General features: G+C 42.9%; 1 long non-coding RNA gene across 1 annotated transcript; it reads left to right on the plus strand.

Moving 5' to 3' along the window:
• The first annotated feature begins 4,812 nt into the window (after positions 1–4,812).
• Positions 4,813–10,198, plus strand: LOC136006002 (uncharacterized). The gene is made up of 3 exons (XR_010608942.1): positions 4,813–4,895; positions 5,421–5,535; positions 9,985–10,198. It is a non-coding gene; the product is annotated as an uncharacterized LOC136006002 (long non-coding RNA).
• Positions 10,199–10,426: the final 228 nt, after the last annotated feature.

The following is a 10,426-nucleotide window of genomic DNA, read 5'->3' on the forward strand; positions in this document are numbered from 1 at the left end:
TTGCAAAGCAAACTAAAACTCTGTATATGGGAATCTGTTTTTACACACTAATCTGGCATACAGAGGTTCCTTCCTTTGACGAGACTATACTTCTCTGTATGTGTTCCACATACAATATTTAAGACATTAGGCAGTTCAAAATGCCAAGCCATCAGCATTTTCTTTCTGGACTTGCTACAGCCTTGATGCCATTTGATGCTTTCCAAGTAGAAACAGAAGTTTCTTTATGGGTATTGGCCCGCGTTGCTCACAGTGCAACTACTCGGAGCTGTGTAGCTTAGTCCCTTTGAGTGACCTCTGGCTTGCCAAAAGGTTTTGCTTAGGAAAGAGGTTCTGATAGAAGGAGTTTTGCTGAGAACAGTGTGCGCCAATACACTAGCAAAACAGCGTCTCTGACATTTCTATGTCACCTTATGTTAGAAGATACGTTTTTTGTGTAAGCTAAAGATCACAAAACCAAAGCTTAAAGAACTGTTGGGAAATGAGTGAATAGAGGATCACTGAAATGGGGATTCATTTCTCAAACAGAAAAGCTGGGCCCATGAGAACTTGCCATTTCCCCCAGCCCCACAGAAGATTGTATTGCTGAGAGCAAGACTCACTTCTTTGGAATTTCTATTCACTGTTTCAGTTCAAACCTGTCTGTTAAAAACTGAAGCAAATGCACAATGTGGAGCAGCTCATCAGATGGGGATGGTTCTGACAACAGCGTTTGAAACTGTACATTTAAAGCATCAATGACATCTTCCAGTCTTGCTGGCACGAGAAAGGAGTGAGCACTAATTCTTATTTGTTTATGCTAGTTTTGGCTGTTCTGAATTATTGATATGTCCCTTGAAACTGCCTCTGATCATTTCCCATTGAGCACAGAGGCATGTGCTGGTAAGCAGAGACCTGGCCTAGCTGCTGGACTTTCTCCTGCTGAACTCAGCATCCAAGCTGTTCATAGCAGCAACAGATGTTTCTGCTTTTTAAGGGCTGTGGGAACCTCACTTAACTTTTTTTTTAACTTCTTCCTTGTAGGAACAACTGCCAATACAGCTGAGATCCAAAAAGCTTGACCTCAGCTTTATGTTATTATTGGAAGGTATTGCGACTGGATATCCTATTGTCCATTCTCAAGTAATAGGCTGACAGCTATTAATGCTGTATTTGCTTTTTCACGCATAGTTTCTATGTATTTGTTATTCAGCTACTTCCTGGCAATAAATAGGGAGACATATAATCACTGTTGACTTCAGTGCAAGGGGGTCTGCTGTGAGATTCATCTTGTTTTGAAAGCACTAGGCAAGCTTAGAAAAAAGCTCACTAGCAACTAAGAAAGCACATTCCCTTTGTCTTTTACCAGGTGATTGCTTAGAGGACCAATATGATATTAAATGAACCATTTCAACACTATTCAGAATGTGTGACTCTGTCCTGGGTTCCCAGACATAGATATCGCCGAAATACAAGTAGTGTGTGTTAAACTTGAGACTTTCTGAATGAATGCATATATTTGAATTACTATTATTATTATTTTTTTTTCAATTTTAAATAAATTACAGCTTAAATCTGAGCCTGGCTTCATTCCCTGCATGTCAACAGTATCTGTTTTTGCCAAAGAGAAGCTTGTTAGACCGGGATTTTACTTTCAGGAAAAGATGGGCTCTGTGCCATATTTCCACAGGTAGTTTCTGAGTGTGAATTAAAACAGCTTCAATTTCCAGCAGAAAGTCCTTAGAAGCATTCTTGGCAGCACCTGAACAGGAATGGTGCCAAGTTCAAGCATCCCTCGGTCTCCCTACCCACATCCCGATGTTTTCAAGATGTCAAGGCTCTGCGGCAGGTCTCAGTGCTGCCTATTCTCTGAAAGAGAGGTGGACAAAGAGAGGGCAAAGCTGTATCTGGGCAGGGTATGAAACATGCATACTTTTGCAGCATGGGCTCTGGCTTCCATCCTGCTCCGCAATCACCATCAGCAGCTCAGAAAAGGAGCCAACTGGCTGCATCTTGTGCTCCGAGGTGCGAAGTGGGAACAACATTCCAGGACTGTGCTGGACACGTGCAGTTCCTGGAGGGCAGGATGGAGGAGGAGGGTGCTTGGGGCAGGCAGGGCCTGTCTGCTGTGGTGCAGCAAAGGAAAACTGATTACTTCTCCCACAGGCAGTTTTGTCACTTGGATTGTTTCACCAACTGTTGTCACAAGCCCAAACTTCAATCTCGAAATTAAACATTTTCCTGTTTGTGTGAAAAAGAAAAGGTAGTTCTTTGTTTCTATGTGCTTGGCTCCCACCTTTCTGCACAGTGCCATTTCAGCTGAACCAGATGTTTCAGGAGGCTGCTGGGGAAATACATGCTGTTCTTGCTGTGCTGTCCAGGGCTGGTGCAGGCTTTGAGGTCTGCCAGCCCTAGTGTAAAATGCAGTGCTGGAGGGAGAGGAGGGAAGCAGTGCCCTATCATGGGAAATGCAAATCCCTCCAGCTTCCTGCCATTGCTGTTTGTTTGGAGATGGCTTAAGGCTGAAAAATGAGGCTGATCTGGCAATGTTTGCTTTACTGAATTTTCTATGTGCTGGCCTGGTACCGTGCGGTACCAGGATATGCCTGGTGTACAGCACCCACAGAACAGCTGAGGAGAGTGGATTTCACACATGTGATTCACGGTAGCAAGGCATACAACCCTTCTCTGTCATGGCAGGGTGTAACATAAGTGTGGCTGTTTGGACAATACCCCTCAACATGATTTGGTGCTAATCCTCCTGCAGGATGGTCCTCAGCATGGAGCTGCTGGGCAGGATGCTATGAGCATCTCTCTCAGGTCCTATTGCAGCCAGGTCTGTTCCTCCCCTTTATGGCATTAGTCAGTGCAGATCTCCTTGCAAGAGCTCTAACAAAGGCTCTCTGCTCTCTACAGCCCAGGAGCAATGTCATAAAGCTTCATTGAATTTCAAAGGTTTCACAGAATTCAGAAACCTCTTCTCATCAGCTGTTCCTCCCAACCATCATGCTTTAAAAAAACCCAAAACAAAACAATTTATTTTTACTTTTAAATTCTGCTTCATGCCTAGACCTTGCCCTGGGTCTCTGCTGCAGTCTCTGCTCAAGACCCTACTTTCTGTTTTAGCCCTTGAGAGATTTCACCCCTTCTAAGGTTAATTAATGAGGTTAAGTTTAAGATGGGGCCCACTTCAAAGTATGAAAGGATCAAAGTGTAAGGAGTCCCTTTGGTTTGTCTCTATAAAATCTGCCTTTCAGCCCATCTGCCCCCTGCTCAAGATAGAGACTTTCCTGGCCTTTACATTGCATCTCAAGCTGCTACTCACTTAGCTTTTGCTCAGAGATCCTGTAAACAGACTTGTTATTCAAAAGTGACAAAGAAATGTTGAATAAAAGGAGATGGCAATAAAGTCCCAACTGACATGCATGAATGTAGCATTCTACAAAAGGGTTATGGGATGACGCCAAGTGAATGGGCTTTCTGAAGTCTTACTAAAGTAACTGTAAGGGAGAACCTTACTAAATGTTTCTTGCATGATATGCAATGGATACTCTTATAATAATACAAATTCTAATATGACACGTTGTCTGCTATTTCTTTGTTAACTTTTCCACTGCTGAGTCTCAAACGCAAAGACTCCAGGCATTCTTACATTATTTAAAGCAATATTAAATAAACTACAGAAACCTTGGGATTTCTTGTATGCATGCAACAGTTACACAGATTTTTTTATTTCTTTTTTATATGTGCGAAAGGGTGGTTTATCTCTTGTGCAGCTGGGGAAGAGCTGGAGAGGACAGCTCGTACTGGAAATGTTGCCATCACACAGTGACAGCAAAGACCTAGGGTCAAGTCACTGATGGCTGGTTGTGTGGATAAAACACCACTGTTTCAGGCAGTGTAAGGAGGTTTTGCAGTCAGCATAAGGAGGTTTTGCAGTCTGCATAAGGAGGTTTTGCAGTCTGTCTTCAGATTAATATAAGTAGAGATATGATAAACAATAGGTACTCTATAAGTAGGTTTTAGAAGTGAATAGCTGCTCAGTCTAAAGGTGGGATATGGGACAAGGATGGCATTTTTAATAAAAGCAAGGATGAGACAAGACCTAAGACTCCAGTCTCTCAATGACAAGTTTTCTTTCTCTGGTTCAGGGAATATCAGTAGCTTGTGTTTTCAATACTGATATTTCAAATATTTTTTTTCTCCTTTTTTGTATCAATCTGTACATATGAACTGTTTGCAAATTCAGCGTAAACTTAGGAATCGTTTCAGATTGATTAAAACTACAGTTTTCAATGACAAAACAGCTCATCAAGGAAATAATTCTGTGTGTTCTGTGGGAAAATAGCAGAAAGATTTCTGTCCTCCGAAAGACTCCATCCTTTCTTCCTTGTCTTTTTCCTCTCTGATAGTTTTGCAATTGCCCCTAGAGTCACTGGCACCAGGAACAGACGAAATGTCTCTTTCTTCTATATGCCCGGCATCCTAAACCCTTTCATATCTACATTTAGCAGTGACTTTTAGTAGCCTGGCAGGATGAGAACATTTCTACCATGATTAGTAACTCCTCATAATATTTTTAGAGATATAAAATGTCATGAAAGCCACTGTATGTGTTGCAAGGATAGGTTAAGATGGCAGACTGCTCAGCTTGTGGTGGTCTCCCACAGAGTTATGATAGCACAGCCCTCTGTGGTATAAATCTGCTGGTCAAATGTTTCCTCTCTGCAATACGATGTAATTTACATTAAAGTAGCTGGTGATGAAATGTGTCTGAGTCACAGATGCCTAAAAGGCAGTGATCCCACAGGAACAGTGTCTTGCTGCTGTTTGCATGGAGCCTGGCTCCAGCTCTGGCTACAGAGCAGGACCTGCTCCTGCTTGCTTGCTTGCCTCAACAACCCTTCATGCAACAGGTATCCTTTCCCGCAGGTGGTACTCAAAGTCTCTGTGGCAATACTAACAAGTGTCTCTGACAACTGGGCTATTTTAGATTTGCTTGGATTGACTGTGATTTTTAAAAATTATTATTTATTCATTTATTTTAAAACTTAGGTCTTTTGCAGAATCTGATTGGAGAGTAAAGGGCACTCAGTTCCTGCCACACCAGAGTAAACCTGCTGCTCTGATGAAATAGTTATTTTCTTCTTTATCCTTTCTTTGTGTGTTTTATATTATTATTTTTTTCTTTTCACTCACATTCTAGTTCCAGTTATCTGGACAAACCGAAATGACATTTCACACTAAATGTTTATGATGTCGATGTATGACTATATGTTGGCACGTGATAAAAGATGTTTATGTGAAGCACCAGCAAAAATACTTTGGCATTGCTAAGAATAATTTAGGATGTACTGCCATCTAATGGCTTTTCTAACAATAGAGAAAACATAAGCTTGGCTCAGATTCAGAAAGAAAAATGAAAATATTTTCCTTTGCAGTATGGAAAAGTGCATTTAAAGTACATTGCTGAAGAGAAGATGTGCAGACTTGGCTCTTTCTTGACTGTTTGAGGTGCTGCAGTCTTTCACATCCCTCCTCTGTTCTGCCACAGGAGTAAGTACAGGGACGCATTTGTTTTTTACTGAAATGTAACTTGAAGAATTCTTGTGTCTGCGTTGTTAAACTTAATGGGGCTTCTAAAAACACAAGGTCAACAACAGTTCTGCATTTTAGTTTTAGAGAGGTCTTCCTCTGGCTGTGGCTTGACCTCTTTTAACAGTGAAAGGCAATAAGTGAATGCAGTCTGTGGCACCATTAAGAAGAATAGTTTGTAAGGACCATCTCTTGTCTCCCCTGTTGAAAGCTTGCTCCAAAACAACCTTTCTTGATGACACCAAATACCATGATTTCTCCTAAACATGGAAGCAATAACTGCTCACAGCAAGGCTTTGAATACTTCTACTGGGCAAACAGATTTATTTTGCTGATGACGATTTAGCCATGTTGGAGCCTGAGGCTCAACAGCCATAAGCTGCTGGTCAGAGTCCACAAACCAGTGGCTGCATGGAGGACCACACTAGGACATGGCTTGGGAAATCTAGCAGAGAAGGGACTGTGCTTCTGCCTGAGCTTTGTACAGTGATGGGACTGCTGCTCCTGTGGTCAAACAGGAATGAAATTGTCTTCCCTTGCTTCTGCAGCCCCCCCTCTGACTCTCATCCTGTGCTATCCACCTCTCTGTAGAGCTCCCCTGAGCACATATACAAGCCCTGTTTCTCTCACTGCACCTGCATTTGAATGCCTGAACTTTCTTCTCTGTGCCTGTCCCTGTGTGCCTGACCTGAGCCATGCTCTGGGTGCTGCTTCGCTGGTGCTGCACCGACCTGGGAGCCTCCAAGGGACACAGAAAGCCTCTGTGTGTGGTTGGCTTTTGTACTAAGGGAGATCTTGGTGTAGAAGAAGCTGAGTGTCTTTCCTGTCTGAGTGAAGCTCCAGAGTGTCTTTCCTCCAACTCTGCACCACCCAGGGAATGGCCTCACGTTTAGAATTGGTTCTTGATCAATTTAAACTGATTATCATCTGCTAAACCACCCCTTGGAGCATCTGCCAAGCCAGTGTTGCAGGTTCTTAATCCTGTTGTATTTCCCTTGGTGACCACAGGAGGAATGGGAATGTTAACCTCTCCTTCCTGTTTCATTTTGTTAGTGTCAGTCTCGTGTGCCTGTCTCATATCCAGGATGCATAAACTGAAGATGCTCTTAAAAAACAGTATGTTCCTCACCTATTATGGTTCACATCTCAAGCTTAGCTGAAGCAGGGGTGGGAAGCGTGCGACTGCTTAAAAATGCCATAGTTACAGAAATAACCATGTTTGAAGTGGCCCAACTGGGCAAAATGTTCTAGCTATGAGGTTAAATTGCTTAATTCCCTTAAGATTTGAAGAGTTAAATTTGCATTCGAATCGTCTGACATAAAAATAAATAAAATTGAATAAATGTATTAACTGTTTGTCTTAAAATGCTGCAACATTGTGCTTAAGTTACCTATGCATAATAATGGCTTCTGTGAGTGCAAATGAGTCAAATTAAAAGACTAAAGCTCTCATAAGCATACGGAGATCATTCTGTTGACATGCAATAGATTGCATCCTTTGTTAGTGCTATAGACCTTAACTGATCAGTGCTATGGACTTGTTTATCTGGGGAAATGAAATCCCTCAAAGCCTTTAAAGAAGGAACTGCTGGCAGTGGAATTGTCATTCTGGAAATACGCACAAGGAAGTTATATATAGTAAAGAAAACTGTTCTCTGCCCTGTGTGTTGGGAAGGCACATACAAAGGGGTTATGCTTCAGGAGGGAAGTTTTTCTCCTCTGCAGTAAGAGGACCAGTGCACAAGAAGTGGACACTGGGGCTTGTCATTTGAGCAAGGTTTCCAGTAAGGAGTGAGCTGCGACTACTCGGGCACAACCCCTTGCTACCAGCCTGCTTGGCTGAACCCTAGGCTGAACTCTAGGACAAGAGGCTTCTGACATATTGCACATACATGTTTCTTCCCAGCTTCACCCAGCTTGCAGTTGGGTAATCCCAGCCGAAGATCACCCCTGATCCTAATTGATTTGCACCCAAGGTCACTTTGACTTAGGCCCTGCGTACCCGATGGTCACAGTGTTGTTACAAGAGTGATTTATCCTCCTGTACCCAAGCGAGCTCTCTACCCCAGTGTCAGATGGTGTGTGCACAACTGGGAAATTCAATTTTTCACTCAGACTCTGAAATTCCATGAGGGACAAAGTTCTGTTAAATCTCATGTAACTTTGATCATTTTGAACGAAATGTCAGTTGCCAACAGGAGGTCAAAGGAAGTCGTTTAAACTGATTGTAAAAGAAGCTATCAGCTAGGCTTTAATGTGTTTGGCCCAAGCTGAACTTTAAAAAAGGGTTTTAAATCGCTTTTAGGTTGGCCTTCCTGTGGGCTGACTCCTGCAAGCACAGCGCTGCTGTTCAAATGTGTAACTGTTTTAACAATCAGTATTTCGAAGTCTAGCCAAAAAGGTTTGTACACTCTAACAGCAGTTGGTGAGACAGTAAGCTAATTCAGGTGGAAGAGCAGTGTTTTCTGCAAGGGGACTTTTCCAGTATTGAAGAGACAGGGAAACATGGGATAAATAGCTTTCCTGTTTCCTTTGTAGAGATAAGTCAGTAGAAATTGTTTTACAAGACTTCATCTCAAATAAAAAATCTGATGTCAGCTGGTAAAACCTGCCCTTTCAACACCTTAGCAGCATATTTGTACCTATCTTTAGCATTCATTGATTTGAATCAAATCCTAATTTAATCCAATAGAATTAGCAGCCCTATGTTTTCCTACCTGTGAATGCTTTTGCTGCCTTGGTGTATTTGCCTTGCTGTTCTTAACAACCTGTGCCTTTCCTGGGGTGATGAAAAAGCTTCTCCTGCAACAGGCTTAGTGCTCCTATTCACTTAAAGCCACTTTCTCACTCAACTGACCACATATGACAGTCATTGCAGACAACAGCCCTTTCTGAAGAAAAGGAACATTAAACATGTACATGGAAACCTCCGTTCAGCAAAAGTCATCAAAACTTCTGCTTACAATGCTAAAATCCTTGGTTGTCAGCAGCCTCTCCTGGACCAATACACAGCCGCTGGCTCTTCCCACATCCCAAGTGCTTGCTTCTCCCCCACAGAAATGACCTGCACAGAAATGTCAGCAATGGTACGGGCACTTGCTAAGTCTTACAGTACTGATGTTCTGAGCTGATGATTTAATTGTGACTTCCTCACTAGATTGGTGTCCCAAACATACACCTTGGCACGGAGAGACCTTTTCTCAGGTAGTTGGGTTAAAGCTAAGCTCAATCAGTTTAACCTCTGCATCCCTTTAGAAAGAAATTTGTTCATCCACCCCATCTGTTTGCTCACCTTATCTTGACCATGTTCTTCACATTATCTGAGCTACCTGTGCACTATGGCTGGTGCCTGGAGTTTCTGTGACAGGGTCTTCACCTCTTTTTCCTACCCCCTCTATTTCCATTCCATTTATATGTGGGAGTGCTTTTTGAGTGCTGTGCAAATCCATGTGTAATAAAATTAAGTCGTTGGCTTTTTCTTAGCTGTTTATTTCAGGCAGCTGGTCCTTCACAGCGGTGCACTAGTGGGGCTGATCAATAAAAATGTATGAATGCAAGGAAAAGGTGAGGAGAACTTCTGCAAAACCTGGAATGACTCTGGGTGTAAGAGAGGCACTGTGAGAAAGACCTTGTGATTTCTGTCACTGGAGCCTTCCAGAGGCAGAAACAGCCACATCTTACAGCCAGAAAGTTAGCTGGGGCAGAAAGCTGGCAGAGGTTTTGGTTCACTTTTGGTCTTTGTCTGAAGATGAGGGGCTATGGATTGCTGCTGAAAGCACAGGTCTTCTTCTCACTGCTGCAGCTTGAAGACTGCAGTGGTTTATGGTGATGGGTAAGAGAGTGAAAAGGGGCTTGGTTGGAAAGCTGGGCCACTGGGATGCCTTGGTTTGGACTGACTTGTGCAGGGAAGGAGGGCATTCCCATCTCTGCTTCCCAGCCACAAGCAGCCACTTTGGAACACAGGAGGAGATGCTGTAGAGGAGATGGCTTCCCCTCTGGCAGTTTCTTTGTCATGAGGCTGTGAACCAGCTTCCCTTACCAACCTGACCAGATGCTCTCCTCCTTTAGGGCTCTCACAGCATGCGAGAGCAGATGACACCAGCAGCTTTTTGGTAACCCCCAGCCCATGTCTGAAGGGACAAAGGAAGGGATGACATTGCCACAGAGATTTTCATACATGGAGTCCCACAAGAGTAGGCAGGACTTGGAACATGTGTCTAAAGAAGTCAGAGTTGTTTAACTTTGACACTTTCATAGAGTTGTGGAGAAAAAAAAAAAAATCCATGTTGTATTCAGTCCTAATTTATTGTTTTTGTCTCTGTTTCCAGATTTTTACTTGCTGATGTGACAAAAAAAGACATTGAAGACACATGTATTTCCCTCTATTTACATGTCTCATTGTTCTTGCAGATACTGAAATACCACGAGCAGTTTTCCACTGCCATTGTGCCCTGTTCAGTCAACGTGTTCAATCCTCAAGCAGAAATTCTGCCATGCATGGGTTTGTTGCATCTCCTCTTCTCCGCTCTAGCTGTGCTCTCTGCAGCTGGGTCATATGCGCACATCGTGGGCGTTTACATGGATCCAAATATTTTGAACAAGAAAGTTTTGGGTTATGTGGTTTTGTAATTTGCTTATGAATTAACACTGAAAAATTCGCTGCAGTGTCAGTCTGGTTGTGTTCTTGTAAAGCAGTCATCCCACCAGGATAGGATGTTATATATCATTTGTATTATTATGCAGTTCAACCTATAGCTTGGGATTTCTTCCCTTTTCTCTTACCCCTCCCTTCAGCTTTCTTGGCTTGGCTGACACCAGCTGGGGGTTTAGCATCTTGCTGCTGTGATGTCCC

This window comes from Lathamus discolor, chromosome Z (genome assembly GCF_037157495.1).
Source record: "Lathamus discolor isolate bLatDis1 chromosome Z, bLatDis1.hap1, whole genome shotgun sequence".
NCBI lineage: Eukaryota > Metazoa > Chordata > Aves > Psittaciformes > Psittacidae > Lathamus > Lathamus discolor.